This window comes from Lactuca serriola, chromosome 1 (genome assembly GCF_051521515.1).
Source record: "Lactuca serriola cultivar US96UC23 chromosome 1, Lser_US96UC23_V15, whole genome shotgun sequence".
Taxonomy (NCBI): Eukaryota; Viridiplantae; Streptophyta; class Magnoliopsida; order Asterales; family Asteraceae; genus Lactuca; species Lactuca serriola.
Genome location: NC_136408.1, coordinates 81,032,975 through 81,055,060, shown reverse-complemented (window position 1 = coordinate 81,055,060; position 22,086 = coordinate 81,032,975).

Here is a 22,086-nt window from a genome sequence, read left to right as displayed (position 1 = left end):
TTATAACCTATCTCGAATAGAGAATAGAAATGAGTATCCTGATGTCGATTATAATGACATACGGAGGTACTATCAACCTAAAAACATATTTGTTTTATTACGGTCATAATATGAAAGCTGGAACCCCTACTAACCGCTCTCATGTATGGAGATTGAGGGAACAAAACGCGACCCTAGCAAATCCATGCAAGCCGTGTAATTCACATTAAAGTTATATCATCATGTATACCCGATATAACTATCACTAATGCGTTAGCGATTCATTGGTATAATTAGATCATGTATGCGTGTTGTCATGCTATAGCAAATTAACTTGTTAGTTATGTTCTGTTCTGGTGTTGTTTGATTCTCTTCACTGTTTGTTTTGTTCTGGTATTGTTTCTTTGTGTGCTTCATTGTACTAGAAGTAATGAATAGTATTCACCTAAACTATACCTATAATAGTTTACTAATGTTCTAACTGTACTGATGATGAAAAGACTCATTTGTCTACCAAGTTATGCTTATACTTTAAAAACGGAGTTATGTACAACTATAAAGTAACACAACCTTTAAAAGAGTTTTGAAATGTAAAGACGACTTATAAATGACATAAGTAACATTTTGAAAGATGTTTATAACAACATTTACACAATTTTCATTGTGTTCAACTTGTATTCCCCCCCCCCCCCCTTAAAGCAGTTAAAATAGTTTAAAAGATTCATTACGGGGTATGAACTCACCTGATGTGGGTGATTCAAACAGGTATGCACGTATTTATGAGAAGCTCCACGAATGAAGTTCCGAGACACAATAATTCCTAAATGATATTTAAGGACACATAATGACATGAATATAGTGTTTATAAACAACTATATTAAAGATAACACCTTCCGGGACTAGGAAACATCTTGGCTAGGTGTTGGAATCACATGTGATTCAACATAGGAAGGTATAAGGCACACACATGAGTTTACTACCATGAGTTCATGGCCCAAGGGAGTTTACGACCGTAAAATCATGGTTACTCATGTGTTAGTGCAAGTTTGAAGGCTAGGGGGTGATTTAGGGACATTAGCTCTACCCTAGGATGAGAAAGACCACCTCCTTTGGCACTTTTGGGGTGTTCACGGCCCAAATGAGTTTACAACCGTAAACTCATGGCCACATATGTTTATGAGGGTCCTAAAGGTCATAAGGAAGTATCCTTAATTCAAGTCTATGCCTTTGGAAGTGTTTGTGGCATCAAAACACCCCTAACTTGAGTTTTCGGCCCTTGGACCATTTTGGCTTGAGCTTGCGGCCGTAATCACCTATGGGTGATGATATTTTGATTGTTTTGAGTCCTAAACACATCAAGGTAATGTGATAGGATAGTCTGTTGGCTTAAGGAAGACATTTAGGACATTTTGGCACCCTAAAATGGAGTTCACGGCCCAAGAACTTCCTTGGTCGTGAACTCACTTCTAGCCTTGTTTCTTAATGTTTTTGGGGTCTAAAACAAGTAATGTTAGTCTCTAGGTTTAGTCCCAAGTCTTGGAGGGACATTAGGCACATTTTGGCCCTTATAAAGGAGTTTACTCTCCAAGATGTTCTTGGGCGGTAAACTCCCAAATCTTGTTGTTTTGATATGATTTCTATGTTTTTAGGCACTTAGTAAGCTATGTAATACAACTAGAGAGAGGTACTCATGATTTGGGATGAAAACCCGAAGTTCCGTGAGAGAGAAAATGGCTTTTCTCTAGTTGGAAATGTAACTAATGAATAAATTTGGCTCAGAATCCTATATATAGTCCTGGGATTTTTGGCAGAAAATATTTTATTCACACAATAAACTCTAATATCATAGAGTGTTGGAATAACAGAGTTGCACAAAACCCAAGTGCATCATCTCTCCTAATATCTCGTTAAGTGTAAATCCTGAATTGCTCAAACTTATCCCAAAAGTTTGAAAGTTAGCAAAACGGATTTGACTTCGATTGTTGTGGATGGTTTTACTAAATGGAAACTTTTAGGTTGTCACATCATCCCCCCGTTAGAATGAATTTCGTCCCGAAATTAGCTCTCTTAATGTTACTACTGGGTTTGCGCTCTTCTGATTTGCAAAATACTCACTCGTAGACCTGGCAACTTGCCCTGGTGTTCTTGATAGGATTCATACTTGGTCCATCTATCATTACCTCGCATATACAAGCCGTATATGATTAAGATTAGTAGGACTGTCGGATGTGCGACTCTGCCCCAGGTCCACAACCCAAGGGGAAAACAGGAGATAGGGCGGAAACACACATACTAGGTCTGCGTAATCACACCCATATACCACCCTTGCGTATACATTCGAAAATAATAGGGGGGTTGTATTCGTCCATAGCCTCTATGCTCGAACATTGGTCTGCTGGACGAGTGGTATTTCGTGCCGGTCTGCGGACGTTTGACGATAAGGCTTCAGAGGACAAAGTACTCTTCGCACGAGTACTTCGGGGTTTTAGAATGAGAAAGATAAAGTTTAGGTTTAGGTCGGACCTTCGATACGAATGACGAAAGTTTCGAGAACCTTCCGATCGAGGCGATAGAAACATATGAATTCAGTATGGTGAGGACCACGCCAACTCATGACAAAAAAAACAACGGACTCTATACCGAACAAAGTTTTGGTCAAATGAAAGAAAAGTCTGATGAACGACGATGTATCCTTGGTATGCTTGGTACTGTACTCTTAGTATGTTCAACAATGTACTCCTTGTAACTATTCTCGAGTTTCCTGTTTTCTACTTTGAAATTAACACTCCTATGTATCGTACCGCTATGTGCGCATACATACAAATAAAAGTGCTTTATTTACTGAAGGGATACTTTTATGCCATGATCCCCTATGGTACCACTACTACCGCCCGTCATATACAAGTTGTGAATACTTAAGATGAGCCAGGCAGTCGACTGAGCATCTCTGCCTCAAATCCTCAACCAATTTAAGGAAAAGGGGACCTAAGCGGAGTCACTCACTCTAAGTCTGTGAAATCTCAGTTGCGCACAACCCTGATGTATATGGTGAGTCATAATAGCTTCTCTAAGGGATCTTTTAGTTCTCTTGAATATTACGACCTATTTCATCATGTGAGTTGTTATTGTTACTTTTAAGTGTCATCCCTAATTTTAATCTTATATGAATATAAATAAATTTTTAAAAGTAAGTACTATTTTGAAAACGTACCACTACTCGTCGACGAGTCCGGGGTAGATTCTCCTGCGGTGATCATCAGAATACGTCCATCCGCGCCTGAGTTCTTGATTATTGGGCAGTCCCTCTTAATGTGTCTATTCTCACCACAGCCATAACAGGCTCGGTTTTCTTCAGCTCCGATGACTTGGGAGATCGGTTAAGCCGGTGCCCTGCAGTAACGGACTGTGTGTCCTTTTCTGTGGCAGTTTAGACACTGCATTTCTTGGCACACTCCAGTGTGGTGAAAGTTGCACTTTCCACACTTTGGAAGGTTTCCAGCATAAAGACTAGCAGATGCTGAAGCAGTAGGTGTCGTTGCGGCGTACATAGTACTCGCTTGTTGCTCTTGGGGGTGTCTTGTGTTGTCCGCTTCTTCTTTCTCTTTTTCTCTGGCTCCTGATTATAGTCCTCTTCCCTTGATGACTCGAGAATAGGGACCTTTACGCTGTGGCGGACTCCATGATCGATGAGTCGTTGAGCCAAGCGTTTAGCACTATCGAATGTGGCTGGGTTAGAAGACAGTACATTTCCTTGGGTCGGAGTAGTCAGACCCCAAATGTATCTTTCTATCTTCTTGCTCTCTGAGGTAACCATCTCGGGGCATAGAGCTGCTAGTTCGCTGAACCGGTCGGTGTAGGTCACTATGTCTGAGTCGACCATAGTGAGATCCCACAACTCTTGTTCCAACTTTTGAATCTCGACTAACGGGCAATATTCTTCCCGCATTAAATCCTTTAGGTTTTCCCAACCTATGGAGTTTGCCACTGATAAGGTCAGTGACTTAACATGGATATTCCACCATGTTAGGGCCTTGCCATCGAAGGTGCAGGCAACAAACTTCACTTTGCTTCCTTCTGGGCATAAACAGATTTCGAAAACCGACTCTGTTTTCTCGAACCATTGCAGGAGGGCAATGACTCCTTCAATCCCTTTAAAGGACAGTGGTTGGCATCTGGTGAAGTCCTTGTAGGAGAACTCTCCCTGGTGCACAGGTACCTCACCTTGAGTAGAATCAGTAGGCATTTCGCCTCCACCTATATTGATGGGGTGATATTGTGCCATGGCTGTTGCCACAGGCGCAGCCACTGCAGCGTTCAGAGTTGCTGCATCGATTTGTGGAGAAGGTATGGGAGTTATCGGAGTAGCGTGTCTGGGTGATCTGCGAGGAGGAATCTTTGCTAAAAGAAAACAAAGATGAGACGGAATAAGTCTATAGCAACGGACACAAGCCGAAAGCTGAAAAGACAAGGTTATCCTAGTTTTGGATGTATCGGGTCCTGACTTCCACAGGGTTCTAGGAACAATTCATAAATGAGTCTATACCTAATAAACTCTATGAATTTGAAATAACTATCCTCGAATGAATATCTGTTTCCTGAATAACTGTTACCAGTTGCATGTATGAAAATAATTCTAACACATGTAATGTGAGCAGTGTTTCCACTCGCTCGCTAAATTAACCTAGTTAATATTTATTAGTGTGACGCGTAAGACGTTTTTGGTTACTTCGGATTATCTTTCCTTGAAATCTTCTCATTGGTTTGTCCTTGTTCCTCCTGAACTCTTCTATTGTCTACTATGAGGAAGAGGTTACGTTTATCTGGGCTTGTCGTGCGAGAATGAAAGTGACTAAAGAACCTATGAGCTTTAAGGTAACTTTATGGGGGTGATCCTTACAGAATCCTCCTATAATTGTACAAGGTACACCAGTTTGTATTTTATATAATTAAAGATCAAATAGACCTTCGAACAATTGATCCCACCTCAACACTACTTCCTTAAAAGGAATGGATAGCGAAGCGTCGGTCACAGATTCTATGTTTATAAGGTCTTGATTATATATAAAACTTTATGAGTATACTCTGTAATATTTTAGACCTATCCGCAATGGTCTTTTAAGTTATCATATAAGTTATGTATCTGGACTAAAATACTCCTATAGTATCCTAATGTAATGTACTTGTTATGCTCTAGACTTGTTATCGCGCTATCGTATCATAGAATACTCCCATAGTACTCTAACTCTAATTGTACTTGTTCTGGCGTTCTCTTGACTGGTGTTCTGGTAAGTTTTAACCCTGTTGCAACACCACATCATTCCCAAACACATGTTGGTCACATCTCGAATGAATATAGTTGATCAGGCTATATTGATCCTAGCTATGATTACATAACTGTTCGAGTTGACGACAGTGCCCAACCTTTAAATACTTTTAGTTCTGTTCTCCTCGTGATACTAGTTCTATTATGTATGTGTATAAGCAAGTAGTTATATTTTTATAACTTGAAGTTATACTCTAAAATATATCATTATCCAGAGCACTTAAGCCCCATTGTATTTATAGACGTATATCTTTTATCGGTTGATATACTTAGTTCACTATAAACAATGCTCTGATACCAATCTGTCACACCCCAAAACCGGAACGGCGGAAACGTTCGGGGGTGGAGGACATCATGTCAAGTATCAGGAGATATGTATATGGTAAGCAAGTAATGAAAAACCATTTCATTTAGAAAGAAAGTGTTTACAATGTATGTGTTCACAAAACATAGAAGTCATAAACAAATAACAAAACAAGACTTGAAGCTATAATGCTCCATCTTCTGACGCCCCAGCACGAGCACCTGTCTAATAGTCTCCTGAGAATACAAGTTATTTGAAAGATTTGATCAGCAATTAAGCTGGTGAGTTCATAAGATTTTAGTGATGTGAGTAAGCTGTAAAAATGTGGTTGAAAATTTATATGTAAAGTGTTGTAGGCTGTAAGGTGTTGTTTTGTAAAGTTTGCATGTTCCTCTAGAAAATCATATATTTCCTACCTAAAATGGGAGTTGAGTAAAATGACACTACAAGCCTTTCTATGCGTAATAAGTGGGTACAAGTTATATATACATGGAGTAAACAAACAATCGATTGTGCGCATCTGCACTCAACCCACAACTCAACAGGGTACAGTAAGTAAGGCGGATAGCACACGTTCCATTGGTTGTTAGATCGTTGTCATATATAACCTTGGTGTATTCACTTGTTACTCATGGAGTTATTTTTAATGGTTCCTTTATATCTAATGGAGAGTTCCTTTTCAAGAAAACCTATATTTCTTATAGTAAAATATTGACTATGGTGATTACTTTTATAATAGCTTTGTTTATACTGCTATATATAATTTGATATCGGGTAGATAGTAGATTGGGCAACCTCGGTGTAAGCCCACATCCAACGGGAACAGGACGTACAGCGAAGAGCACACATCCTATTAGCTGTCGGATATTAGTTTTATATATAATCATGGTGTATAAACTAAGGTGTTATAGAGTTAACTCACTTAAAGTCTTTAAAACTGTACTGGCTTAAAAAAATGGATTAAGCCCTTAATTGGGAAATCGCTAGTTTTGTATATCAGAAGTACTGACTTTGAAACGGAAGTTTTGTACTAGAAAAACTGTACATTTACCATGTGTCCTATGACCTAATCCATACCTGGTACCCTTATGATGACTTAATGTATACTAAGCATAAATATATATAGATTCGGGTAGATAATAGATTGGGTGACCTCGGTGTAAACCCACATCCAACGGGAACAGGATGTACAACGAAGAACACATATCCTATTAGCTGTCGGAATCTACTTACCATATATGTATCCTATAGCGTATACATTAAGGAATCATAAAATTAGCATCATGGTCCAAACTTTTAAAAGTAGCCTTCTACCAAGACTCGACTGTTTTGAAAGCAGTCTTCTACCAAGACTCTACTGTTATGAAAGCAGTCTTCTACCAAGACTCTACTGTTATAAAAGCAGTCTTCTACCAAGACTCTACTATTCCTTTGTCAAATGTAAAGTATATTCTCTCTAGTTTATAACCTATCTCAAATAAAGAATAGATTAACCTTCAAGTGTTACCGACACTTTATGAAAGTAATGGGAGAAATGAGTACCCTGATGTCGATTATAATGACATACGGAGGTACTATCAACCTAAAAACATATTTGTTTTATTACGGTCATAATATGAAAGCTGGAACCCCTACTAACCGCTCTCATGTATGGAGATTGAGGGAACCAAACGCGACCCTAGCAAATCCATGCAAGCCGTGTAATTCACATTAAAGTTATATGATCATGTATACCCAATATAACTATCACTAATGCGTTAGCGATTCATTGGTATAATTAGATCATGTATGCGTGTTGTCATGCTATAGCAAATTAACTTGTTAGTTATGTTCTGTTCTGGTGTTGTTTGATTCTCTTCACTGTTTGTTTTGTTCTGGTATTGTTTCTTTGTGTGCTTCATTGTACTAGAAGTAATGAATAGTATTCACCTAAACTATACCTATAATAGTTTACTAATGTTCTAACTGTACTGATGATGAAAAGACTCATTTGTCTACCAAGTTATGCTTATACTTTAAAAACGGAGTTATGTACAACTATAAAGTAACACAACCTTTAAAAGAGTTTTGAAATGTAAAGACGACTTATAAATGACATAAGTAACATTTTGAAAGATGTTTATAACAACATTTACACAATTTTCATTGTGTTCAACTTGTATTCCCCCCCCCCCCCCTTAAAGCAGTTAAAATAGTTTAAAAGATTCATTACGGGGTATGAACTCACCTGATGTGGGTGATTCAAACGGGTATGCACGTATGGATGAGAAGCTCCACGAATGAAGTTCCGAGACACAATAATTCCTAAATGATATTTAAGGACACATAATGACATGAATATAGTGTTTATAAACAACTATATTAAAGATAACACCTTCCGGGACTAGGAAACACCTTGGCTAGGTGTTGGAATCACATGTGATTAAACATAGGAAGGTATAAGGCACACACATGAGTTTACTACCATGCGTTCACGGCCCAAGGGAGTTTACGGCCGTAAACTCATGGTTACTCATGTGTTAGTGCAAGTTTGAAGGCTAGGGGTGATTTAGGGACATTAGCTCTACCCTAGGATGAGAAAGACCACCTCCTTTGGCACTTTTAGGGTGTTCACGGCCCAAATGAGTTTACAACCATAAAATCATGGCCACATATGTTTATGAGGGTCCTAAAGGTCATAAGGAAGTATCCTTAATTCAAGTCTATGCCTTTGGAAGTGTTTGTGGCATCAAAACACCCCTAACTTGAGTTTTCGGCCCTTGGACCATTTTGGCTTGAGCTTCTAGCCGTAATCACCTATGGGTGATGATATTTTGATTGTTTTGAGTCCTAAACACATCAAGGTAATGTGCTAGGATAGTCTCTTGGCTTAAGGAAGGCATTTAGGGCATTTTGGCACCCTAAAATGGAGTTCACGGCCCAAGAACTTCCTTGGCCGTGAACTCACTTCTAGCCTTGTTTCTTAATGTTTTTGGGGTCTAAAACAAGTAATGGTTTAGTGCCAAGGCTTGGAGGGACATTGGGCACGCTTTGTCCCTTATAAAGGAGTTTACTCTCGAAGATGTTCTTGGGCGGTAAACTCCCAAATCTTGTTGTTTTGATATGTTTTCTATGTTTTTAAGCACTTAGTAAGCTATGTAATACAACTAGAGAGAGATACTCACAATTTGGGATGAAAACCCGAAGATCCGTGAGAGAGAAAATGACATTTTTCTCTAGTTGGAAATGTAACTAATGAATAAATTTGGCTCAGAATCCTATATATAGTCCTGGGATTTTTGGCAGAAAATATTTTATTCATGCAATGAACTCTAATATCATAGAGTTTTGGAATAATAAAGTTGCACAAAACCCAAGTGCATCCTCTCTCCTGATATCTCCGTAAGTGTAAATCATGAATTGCTCAAACTTATCCCAAAAGTTTGAAAGTTAGCAGAACGGATTTGACTTCGATTGCTGTGGATGGTTTTACTAAATGGAAACTTTTGGGTTGTCACAAGAAGTATGATGTTATTATCTATATATGTGAAATTATGTGTATTTAGAATAAGTAGGATATTATTATATGTGTATGTGAATGTATGTATGTTTGTTGTAGATTTGGTATATGAATGTGAAATTTGTGTATTTTTTATAAATAAGATGTTATTATCTATATATGTGAAAGTATGTGTATTGGTATAAGTAGGATGTTATTATGTTAGTATGTGAATGTATTTGTATTTGGTGATTAATTGCAAAATATTTCAATTTCAGTTTTTGATTGACTTTTCTGGCCACAAGTTATATTTACTTCAATTTATTTTGAACATTAATAATTTTTGGTGTTACAAAGACTTAACCTTAATTGTTGTATGTGTTGAATGAAATAAGCAACTTGTTAATTATTGTATATTTATTTTACTACATTATAAAGCAACATTATACTAGTGAAAGTATATGTTGATTGAAATAAGCAACTTGTTATCTCAAACGTCCACAAATGTTGTGTTTTGGCAAATGCTTTTATTTGTAACATTTTACTTTTATAGCATCTTGCTATTATATATATATATATATATATATATATATATATATATATATATATATACCCTAATAAATGAGAATGATTTTGCAACATTTCATTCTCTCATTCACTTGGTCACATGTCATTTTGTCATAATTTTGAGATATATTTATTTTCCACTTGTCATTTATTTTAATTTTCATTTCCAATATATCATTAATTTAGTTCCCATAAATTAAACCTCCCATAATGACTAGTTTAGCACACGAGTATATATATATATATATATATATATATATATATATATATATATATATATATATATAGTAAGATGCTATAATTTAAACCTTTGTGTTTACCATTTTGTTATAATTGACCAGTTTAGTACTCGAGTCTGATAACTAAACTCATAATTTTTATTTATTTATTTTTTGATGTTTTTTCTCATAAGTTTCACTTATTTCAAATTTCAAATTCAAATAAATTTACTATTTAATCGTTCGTACTTGGTATTTTGTTTTAATCAATCCGTATAATATACGGGTTTGACAACTAGTATATATATATATATATATATATATATATATATATAATAGTAAGATGCTATAAAAGTACAATGTTACAAATAATTTTTTTTTAAAATTGTAAGTCTAATAGGAAGATGCTATGAAAGTACAATGTTACTATTTCTAGGCTTATGTTTGTGTATACTATGGTTGTTGTTATGGGCCATGGACACGAGGGTGGTGGAGCTGAGGACCCACCTCTCCTAGGTGGTAGAGGTGCTGGTCATCATGAGTAGGACTGTAAGTCTTATTATGAATTTTTATTAACTATTTATATTCAGTTATTATAAATTAAATACCGTTTCTAATAATTTTTAATTATATTTTTAGTTGAGCAATGTGCACGTAGGAATGTCCGAGGCAAAGCCAAAAATATAAAGCTTGAAAAAGCGCTCTTACGGAACCTAGGCAAACCGATTAGTATGGAATATAATAGGGTTATAACATTTGATCCCGTAGGAGAGCCAAAAGACATGTATTCACAAGAAGTTGGAAAAACAATGTGGCAGATGGTCCCTTTTGATAAATGGACTTGTAAAAAAGTCTCGCATGCAATAAAGGACATTGTATTACAATCCTTAGGGGTAATTATTTATTTAAAAATATTTTATATGGTTAACTATGATTGGTTTTTACTTGGTTAACTCTTTTTTTTTGTAGACAAAGTTTGATTTGGATCAGATGTACTAGGATATACAAGCTAATATGTTGACAAAGGGTTTTCAAGCAGCTTTGTTAAGAGGTTATCAAGAACGTAAAGCTGACGCAAAAGAATATTTTATGTTAGTCAGAGGGTATGAAGATATCCGGAGAGCATTAGCCAACCCTCCAGTGGGTATGGAGGTTGATAACTGGAAGAAAGCAGTTGAGTATTTCCAAATGGACGAACACATAATTGCTTCAGACAGGAACAAAAAAGTCCGTGAAATGCAAAAAAATTAATCGTGGGGGGTCGAGCTCGTATAGCAGTACTTGCTATAAGAAGGTAACGTATGATACATGTAATTATTTATTTAAAGTATAATCTAATTTTTTAAGTTAAACAGAACATTAATAGAGTGGAAACGTTTTGCAAAGCTCATACCGATAAGGATGATGTATTTGTTATTGTTGAGGCAAAACAACAATATATAACTATTTAATTATAATTTTATCATATAATTAAATGTTTATTTATACTTAATTGTTACTCACTTTTGGGAATTACAGAATCGTTTAGTCGAAGAGCTCTTAGAACAAACCCAAAGTGAAAGTGAGTTAACACCCTCTTAAGAAAGAGTCGCTTTTGATAAAGTACTAGGAGAGCGACACGGCCATATCAGAGGCATCGGCCGTAAACCTTCTGCTCTCCGCCGATTTCACAGCCGTCGCAACCACCACCACAATCATCACAACCATCACAGGTAAAGCAATATTATTTAAAAATAGCGATAAAATGCATGTTGATTTGGTCATTTTGGTTTTTTGGTGATTATTTGCTAAAAGCTTTGTTAATTGGGTTTTTGTCCCAAGTGCAAGAAAATAGCAATGTACTTTGGTTATTTGGCTTAGTTTAAAATTAGAAATGCCGTTTCGCATGATAAAATGTATGTTGACTTGGTCATTTTGGTTTTGTGGTGAGTATTTGCTAAAAGCTTTGGTATTTGAGTTTTTGTCCCATGTGCAAGAAATAACAATGTACTTTGGTTTTTTGTCTTAGTTTAAAAATGGCAATGTACTTTGGCGTCATAAAATACATGTGGATTTGGTAATTGTGTTTTCATCCCAAGTGCAATAAATAACAATGTACTTTTGGTATATCTTGTATTTAAGTGCAAGAAATAGTAAGGTACTTTGGTAGTTTTTGTTTATGTTTGATAATTAAACTTATAATTTATATATGTTGTTATTTATTATGTAGTTGGAAAATCTTCGGGCATTGCTCAACGACCCGACATGTAGGGAGGAGCTTTATTTGTTTTTTCAATCACAGAATAATCAAGGAGGAAATGATGGGAACAAAGATGATGATATGTAGGGAGGAGCTTTATTTGTATGTAATACTTGTTGTCACACTTTGCTACTTGTTAGAATTGTGAAACTTTTGGTTGTTTTATTTTGCTATTAAATTAATTATAACAGTATTTAGTATTTAATTTGATGTTGTTATTTAATTTTTGGTATAGAATTAATTATAACAATATTTGGAATTAATTCTACCGGCGACGTGTCGCCGCTATTAGCTTTAACGACGACATCTCAACCCTTTACCGGCGACTTTTATCGCTGCTAATTGCTGATTTCCTTGTAGTGTTATTAGTGGAATTAGTATTTATTTATTACTATATTTATTGTAATTATTACATTAAAATATTATGTGAAATTTAATAAAATAGAAAAACTAATAAAGTTACATGTGGAAAACAATTAATTCAAAGTAACCACAAAATGACATTTGACAAATTGAATGAGAGTGTGACAAGTGTCAAAAATAACTTTCATTTATTATAGAAGATATATATATATATATATATATATATATATATATATATATATACAGAGAGAGAGAGAGAGATAAAGGGGGAAGAGAAAGAAGAAGATTCAAAATATAACTAAATAATATCGTCTAACCACATAACAAATTTTTAACCTTTGGATCATTGTGTGGATTAATTAGATTAACAAGATGCAGCCATAAAGTTACACTCGCACAACGGAGAATCACAAACCCCAAGGGCATAATGGGGTTTACGCGTCTACATGACTACACCACCAGGTAACCCATCTAATTCACAAATCTACCCAGAAAAGAAAAGCATAGGAGCGTCCTATATATCCGACCTAAAACATACCCAATCCGGATTCCACCGCCTTCCTCCATGATCTCGTTCACCATCACCTCGCCTTACTCTGTCATGAGCTTGATTCTCCCACTTTTGCCGAAGATTGGTTATTAATCTATGATTCTAGAAGATTCTGACGATCGATTTCAATTTCCACAAAACCAACATGATTCCCAACAAGAGCCAACCTAATTGACATATCGATCGACTAATTGAATGAGCAGGAGTGAAGGAAGCTCAAGTCTAGTGTTGCTCCGGCGAAGAAAAAGGACAAGCGAAAGTGACATGGACCTCACTGATACTTTGGCACACTTAGAGAATGATGTTGTTGCAGTGAATAAGCTTTTTGATTCATGATCGGAATTTTGATAATCTAATTCCTCTTTATGTTGTTTGGCTTCATAGATTGGTCGACCTCATGGCATATGGTTGAGTATTTGATAAATCATCTTGACCAGTGTCTACTCTTGCTGGACCGACCTCATGATCGAGAGAGACAAAATAAGAAATTTGATCAATAGACATCCATGAGAATCGTTCAATCATCCAAATAGGTATGTCATTCAATTTCGACACCAACTTTACTATGATAATGGATTAAGGAACATTGATTTCATGATTGGCATAGACATTAATTAGTGATTGTGAGAATCTAATTAATCAACAATTATGATGATCTATATAGTTATATTGATTTCATATATGTTCATTTTTATGTAATCTTATTGTGAGTTTGATGATAAATCACTGGAGTAGGAACATTGATTAGGTAACAAAACTCTCTTTATGATCGATTAAAACATGAGCAGTGAAGACACACACAAGGTACTTGTTAAAATGCCAACAAGAGTTGTTTATTGTTGGATTAAGGTGTCTATGTCAATAACTAAAATGATATATTCTTGAATTAGAAGCAAAGTCCTTTTTGGGTTGCCCTCAAAACTATTAACTAATTAGAATGATAGTTGGAGATAGAGGATAATTTGTTAGTTTACTATACGAATAATAAACTAATTAAAATGAAATATATGATTTATTAATATATTATATGATTAATATATTAATTAGAAATAGTAATGATAAATTGATTAATTAGAATTAATTTGGATTTGATTCTAGGATTAATTAGAATCAATCATTGACGGACTCTTTAGTTTCCATGGAAGTTTCCTTAAGCAAGTATAAATAGGACACCATTTCATCCCACCTTTACTTGCTTCATAAATTCGAATTTATCCCCAAGCCTCCTCTCTCATCAAGTCTTCTTACTACTAAGGTTTGGGTAAAAGCCATTAAAGGCATCCATTCTTTTGGTGCTAGCTTTCGAAGATCTAGAAGAAGGATTCTACTTTGATTATTTACAATAATAATCAAAATGTATGTTACCCTAATTTTATGTATGAATTTCGATCTCATAGCCTCTCTCCTAGGGTTTTCTTAATATTCATACTTAGTTGCTATTAATTGGTAAATAACTATTTAATCCATGGAATTTAATTCTTAATTAATTGTTTAATTGGTAAATAATATGATTTAAATTTATTTAATTAAGATAAAAGATTAAATCATTATTTAGTTTAAAATTAATTATTATTAATTGTTTAATTCGAAAGATTAATTTTAAACCCTGGTATTTTGAAAAGTTCAAAATACACCTTGTACGATATATATATATATATATATATATATATATATATGATTAAAAGTTTAATATATTATGTGTATAAGATATGTCAATCAAATCGCTAGTACACCGCATTCACGAAGCCATACTCTAAGGGGGGTATAAGAAAGTAGCCTATAAAATGACCGTTGAATGCATGTCCACTCTCACCCACCGCTCCCTTATATGGTGGAGGGTCGTTAGCCGAACACATTTGATAGGACATAACCTCTTAAAGGTATGATAATATAAAGTAACTAAACCTTTTATAAGTTCCATTCTAGTTACTTTTGGAAAAATGTGAAATTGTATGTTAATCCATGAAAACACACATTGTTTCCTTATGAGTCGTTAGTGGAGCATGTGTGGTTAACCAACACACTAATTTGGGACTATGAAGGTGAAATAATGAAACAAATCATGTTCATGATTGTTGATAGAGCGTGTATGGTTAACTGTCACATCAATGGGAGGTCATAAATCGATTGAGGGTGTTTGAGTTGGTTTGCATGGTTATTCATATCTTAATTGTGATCCTCGGCATCCCAATCACAATTGGTAAGAGCATAATCGAGATTAAACATGTCATTAATAAGATTTAATGAATCTCAAAAGATTTAGGAGTTTCATGTGATTGAAATTGGTGAGATGACTCTACCTACCTAAAATAGATTTGAATTTGATTATGGCATTCCTCTTCAAATGTCAAATTAAAAATATGGATCCTAACCTTAATTTAATTGTGGATTAATAATAAAGGATTAAAATCAACTAAACTGAATTCTTTCTTCTCTTAAATTTTAGATGTAAAATCAAGATAATAATGGTCTTCCTTATTTTTATGGAAATGGTTTTCGTCAATCTTCTAGAGATGGTCTTCCAATTTCAATTCAAAGTGAAATTGTTTTTCCTTCCTTAGGAAATGATGGAACGGGACATCATTTATATTCAACTCTTCCACCTCCTCCTCATGTGACTCTTCCAACATGACAGTTGAAAGATATGAAACAACTCAAGCCCTTTTGGCATGTAAACATCAAGATGGAAATTCTATGTGTGCGCACATTCTGAAAATGAATTTGTACATTGAAAAATTGGATAGGACGAGTTTCGTATTTCCAAGGGAGTAAGCCATTGATTTGGTTCTCATCTCGCTTCCTAAGTCATATGGTCAGTTTGTTGGGAACTTTCATATGAGGAATCTCGATGTCATCCTAATAGATCTGGCCCAAATGTTGGTGGTTATTGAGGCAGAAATGCTTAAGAACACATCTGAGCAGAGATACTTATAGGGTATGATTCCAAGGTTTCCATGGACATTGGTAATGGTGAAATTGGTGATTCAGAAAAGATTTATCTTCCCAGTGGAAAAGGGTCGTCTAAGGTAAAACTGTTTGATCGTATGGTTAAGAGAAAGACTTGTTCTTGTATCGTTCCATGTGTTAAACCTAAAGATTCCATTTGTTTCTACTACCAATTGAAGGGACACTGGTTGCGAAGCTGCCCAAAGTACCTGAAGGATCTTAGAGATGGTAAAGTCAATCCCTATGACTCTACTTTAGGTACATCCATTAATTAACTCCATTGATTTATAAGTTCCTATTCTTAGACTCTTGATACATAGTGTGATGATCACATTTTGATGGTATTGTGAGATCTAAAAAGAAGAAGGAAGCTTAAGTGAAGTGAGCTAAATCTGATTGTGGGAAATAGAATTTGGTCACATGGTTCGATGGTCAGAATTTGGAGCTATTACTAGGGAGTTAGGATAATTTAATAGATTGTTATTACTTTTCTGAAATATCTAGAAATGTAGTTTTTCATTTTATACATTGTAAGGACAAGTTCCATTTTTCTTTTAGCAGTAAAATGAAGTTTTGGTTGACATAGTTGCCTTATCTTATTTCCTTTCAATGGAATTAGTGGAAGTGTTGGTTATGTTTCTAATAATAGCAATATTAATTATGGATTTGATTCTTATGATATCGTTTGTAGTAATATCATAATTAACCAAGTGAAAGGAAAACTCATCACCAACTAGGTTGATACTTGGAATCGTACAATTCGAATTGTATTATATATGAGATTCTTATTCATTGGATAATTATGACTCAAACCATTGTTCACATGTTTGTGTCAGGCAAGTGAAGGACTATTGAATCTAGTAAATGTTGATATGCACTCTTTAGATCCACCACTAGGGATGATAACTCTATTCGTCATGATTTACGTATGTTTCAATAAATATGGTTTTGTTTATCAGGTTAAACATAATTCTAATACTTTTGAAAAGTTCATGAGTAGTAGAAAGAATGGAAGAATCTATGAAGCATAAAGGTAAAACATTCTCCAATATGAAAAGAAAGGAGAATGCTTTAGTATCATGTTTTATGATCATATTAGTAATTGTTGAATTGCATCACAATTAATCCTCCAAGAACATCTTAGTGCAATTGTATGAATAAGAAGAAGAATCAAACATTGTTATAAATGGTTCAACTATAAGATGAGTCATACTTTGTTCCTAATCAAAGTTTTTGAGCCATGCACTAGTAAATATGAATCATATCTTGAAACTCATTTCAAAACTAAGAAGGATAACAACACCTCGTAATATGTGGAGTAATAATGTTTTCTTACTCTAGCACATTTAGAATTGGAGTTGTGATGTTTTCGTTGATCGAGAAACAAAAGATAAATTGAAACCTATTCTATAAAGTGTTTTCTTGTCGGAAATCCACACGAACTTTTGAATATGTGTTTTACATCGTCAAGGAATGTTTCTTGAGAGAAAAACTCATGTGTTAAGAAGTCAGTAGGAGTCTTATTGATCTTGAGAGTTTCAAGAGTCAACTGACAATGATCCTTTTAGTTATCACTAGCATGCAACTTGAGGTTGATAACTTGTTGTGTTTTTTGTAATTTATGTGCACTACTAGTTGATTTGGAAACGCCTATGAGTTCTATGCTCTTCATTTAATTGCAAAAGGAAAAGCACGTTGGTTAGTGAAAGTACACCGATCAATATGGGTGAGCTGCTAACAACATGAAAGCACTGGTGGACTCCATGAGCTATCGTAAGGCAAGAAATTTAGATTAAGCGAAGTTAAGTCCATGAAGGAGAACTAAATGTGCATTTGGTTTGTCTTAAACCTTGTCTTATGACTGCAAGTTGGAATTGAAAGATTTAGATGGATAGGAACATATGCACCATGAAATTTAAATGGCTAAAGGTTTCGCTCTAATTCATGAATATGGTTATGAGGAAATACTTTTGCTAATAGATTCTAAAGATCTGATCTATACAAATATTGGTTGTATTAATTGCATTCTCAAATTCACAATATGATTATGACATCCCTCTTCATATTTCGAATTGCGAGGAATGACAAGGAATTGTTAAGATTTCTGGAGATCACGTCTTGAAAGATGCTTAACACATACACTATCTAGATAAAGTGCGTAAGCTTAAAAAGCCTAAGTAGAGGCTTGACGAAGCATTGCGAAATATGAATTTGTACTTCCATGAGAAAGTCAAAAGGGATTGATTTCTTGAAGCCTAGTTGATTTTTGAGTACCTGTCAAAGCTAGTGGGAGCATAATTGATATGGTTGGTATTACATGTTGACAATATTATCGATAGGGAACAATGTCTCTAATGTACAAGTTGCAAAAGTTGGGAACTGTTATGCTACAGTGGACATAAAGGAGATGGCACTCATACTTCGTTACGTATCTAAAGGTTTAGATTGTATAGTTTAATAGAACTTAGTCAATGGCACATAAGAATAGCATGTTGAAATGCTTCAACATTGGAGATTTTATATATGGAAATATTATAGAAAGAAATTGAACAACTATTAGACCCTTGTAATATTGAATTGTGTCCCATATGCTTTGGATATAGGATCGATTACATGTGTTATAATATTTGTTTAATCTAATTTTTAAAATGCTATAATCCTTGTGAGAAAAAAGGACCAGAATTTTAAGTGACTAGAGTTATTAAACAAAGTATGACGAACATTCTAAGGTTTACTGAAGATTGGTTTCTTGTGGACAGTTGGAAGTATGATATTGTTTTTGAAGAACCATAGTGACACGTTTTGGATTGATATGATTCTTGGTTAGAATTGATGGTCATATGGGAATATGGAAATGATTAAACAATGGGAGATGGGTATATGAAAATGTCTCCATAATAAGAGTTGGCTATAAAATCTACATGTGAGTTGGAAACTTTAATGTAAGAAAGGTGTTCAATGACTGTATCTTGAATTTGAGAGCTCATTAACATGAAATTATATCTAGTAACAAAGTTCCAGTGGAATGTTCTGTAATATCGGAGACTCAGTCTTTGATACTTTCGAATCACGATATCACAAGAGATCAATGTATGTAAAGTTGGAATTCCATCACATCTTGGATACCGATAAAAATTTAGAATCATGAATTGAGCATCATTTGACTAATGTCAAATCGATCTATTCATAAAGTAAGGACCATCGAGACGCATAATATACATGTTTAGGACTTGGCATGACTGGTGTTATCTAATTCAAGTGGTTAGTTGATTACTTGAAACATTATACGATGAATAAATTCATAATTGTTATGATGATTAAATAATAGAGATTTATTTATGACCAATGGGTATGATGCGATAGTTAATTAATTTATTATTGTGTTTCACTTTTTATGTTTTACTTCCCTGAGTAATGTAAATCTTATTCAAAATTCCACAGTCGTGCATACTTTGGAAGTAAATAATGAATTAAGACTAACATGAATTGATTGTAGATTGTTTATTGAGGTTAAGAAATTGTAACTGGAATTGCTACAGTATTCATGAATATTTTGAAAAAAAATAGAGATTTGAAGTATTGGATAAACCCACACTTAGAGATTACTTCATGGATCTTGTCATGAGTAATTCTAAGACAATAATATCTTATATTCTTAGACAAAGATATATAGTTCATAGTACATAGAAAAGTTGTGCATTGGTTTACTCAAACGCATCTCGTAACTGAGTGTTATAAAGGGTTATTCCATGTGTTATTTGATGTGTGAATTGTATAACTATATAGTCAAAATAATTCGTTTATTTTTCCCTAACACGAAAAGAGATATCATTGGACCCCTCGATGATTTCATGTTGACTATATAGTGTTGGGCCCAACCAAGATTAATTGATGTGTTCAATTTAAAGTCCAATCAAGTCTTTACAAATTGGGAAATCGAGAAACATAATTTTGGACAACGAGATTGATTTTAATCCATGTCTTGTGTCCTTACGGTATCTTGAAGAACGAAGGAATAGCTGATCACTTATCTTAGGGCCAACAATTGATCTGAAGCAGAGTTCGACAGTGGCTTTGGAAAGCACTCTTAGCTATTTATTTCAAGGTTTATACTTGCAATTGTATTTACAAACTTATCTAATTGGAATACTATTGGATTAAGGTGTCTAAAAAAATAACTAAATTGGTATATTCTTGAATTCGAAGAAAAGTCCATTTTTGGGTTGCACTGAAAACTAGTAACTAATTAGAATGATAGTTGGAGATAGAGGATAATTTGTTAGTTTATTATACGAATAATAAACTAATTAGAAATTAAATAAATGATTTATTAATATATTATATGATTAATATATTAATTGGAAGTATTAATGATTAATTCATTAATTAGAATTAATTTGGATTTAATTCTAGGATTATTCAGAATTAATCATTCAATGACTCTTTGGTTTCCAAGGGAATTTCCTTAAGCAAGTATAAATAGCACACCATGGGTGCCTATTTTCATACACCTTTACTTGCTTTCATAGAGTCGAATTTATGCACACTCCTCTCTCCTCAAGTCTTCTTACTACTAGGGTTTTGAGTACAAACCATTAGAGGCATCCATTCTTTTGGTGCTAGCTTTCCAAGATCTAGAAGAAGGATTCTACTTTGATTATTTACAATAATAATCAAAAGGTATGTGATCCTAATTTTAATTCTAACTTTCGATCTCATAGCCTATCTCCTAGGGTTTTCTTGATATTCATAGTCAGTTGCTATCAATAGTGAAAACATAGATCCTTTCTAGGTTGCATTTGAACTTAAGGGTTTAAGTGTTTTCTGTCACATGTAATTTTTGTTTATAATATAGAAATCACATCAATTTTATCATTCTCATTTGTCACTTGGAGTTTTCTATGTGTGTTAGAATAATAAATATCTAAGGTTTAATTCGTTTGAAAGATCCATCACAGGAATCCTTAGCTTAATTTTGCAATTTTGATGATCTAATGTTTTGTTGTGTAACCTTAAAACTTCTCCTATTTAGAATTGTTCATTTGCCCTTAAATTATATCTTAGAATATCCTTTAGACTTGATTCTTGTAAATAATTAGTTGGCTTGTACTTTGAAGTGGTTTCATATTAGAATGAGTGAAACTACTTCATACCAAACCAAAATAACAACGTGAATGTAAATCTTGTGTTCCGCTTTAGTGATTTACAATAAATTGTATCAAAAGAACATGTTTGTGTGGATTGCAGCAAACACATATATGTTCATCTAAGAACATATGTTTATTTATGAGCATACTTATAACTGAATATATATATATATATATATATATATATATATATATATATATATATATATATATATATATATATATATATATTCAAAACTTAAAAATACTATGTGTAGTTGGTCCTGAGGTTTGTAATATTTTGTAACTTTCATAATTTTGTTGGTCTTTAATGGCTAACAAATTAATATGCATGTAATATGTGAAGCTCATGTTTTTAATAATCAAATTTTTTCAGCTTAGGTTGTCGTTTTTATACATCATTTATGAATGTATTCTGTTCATGCTTTTAAACTTTTAAATTTAAGCTTATATGATACAAATTTATGTTCATTTATAAGCATATGCTCATATATAAACATATGTTAATCTATGAACATTTACGTATTTCATCATTTAAGAACATTTGTAATATGCATGTTTTTTTTTTTTTTAAATTCATATACATTTATGAACATTTGTAATATGCTAGTAATATAATGTCTTTTCAAGTCCATAATCATTTATGAACATATGTTCATTTATGAACATCGATTGAATGGATTGAAGCAAAACTGGATACTAGTAGTTTGATCTTAATTAGTTAAGTTTTAGTGGTATTGACAATCTTACCATTTTATCTTAAATCTAATATTAGCTCATATATATATATATATATAAAAGTTTTTTTGAGAACCAAAAGAGTTATGAGAACTTAAGAACTCCTAATTAGCACATCAATTTTCAACACCAAAACAATCAGTACTAACGAAATGCAGCGTCTAAGCCATATCTAGGCTCAAAAAATAGATCTGACAATTTCTTTTTTAGCCTAGATATGGCGTAGATACTACA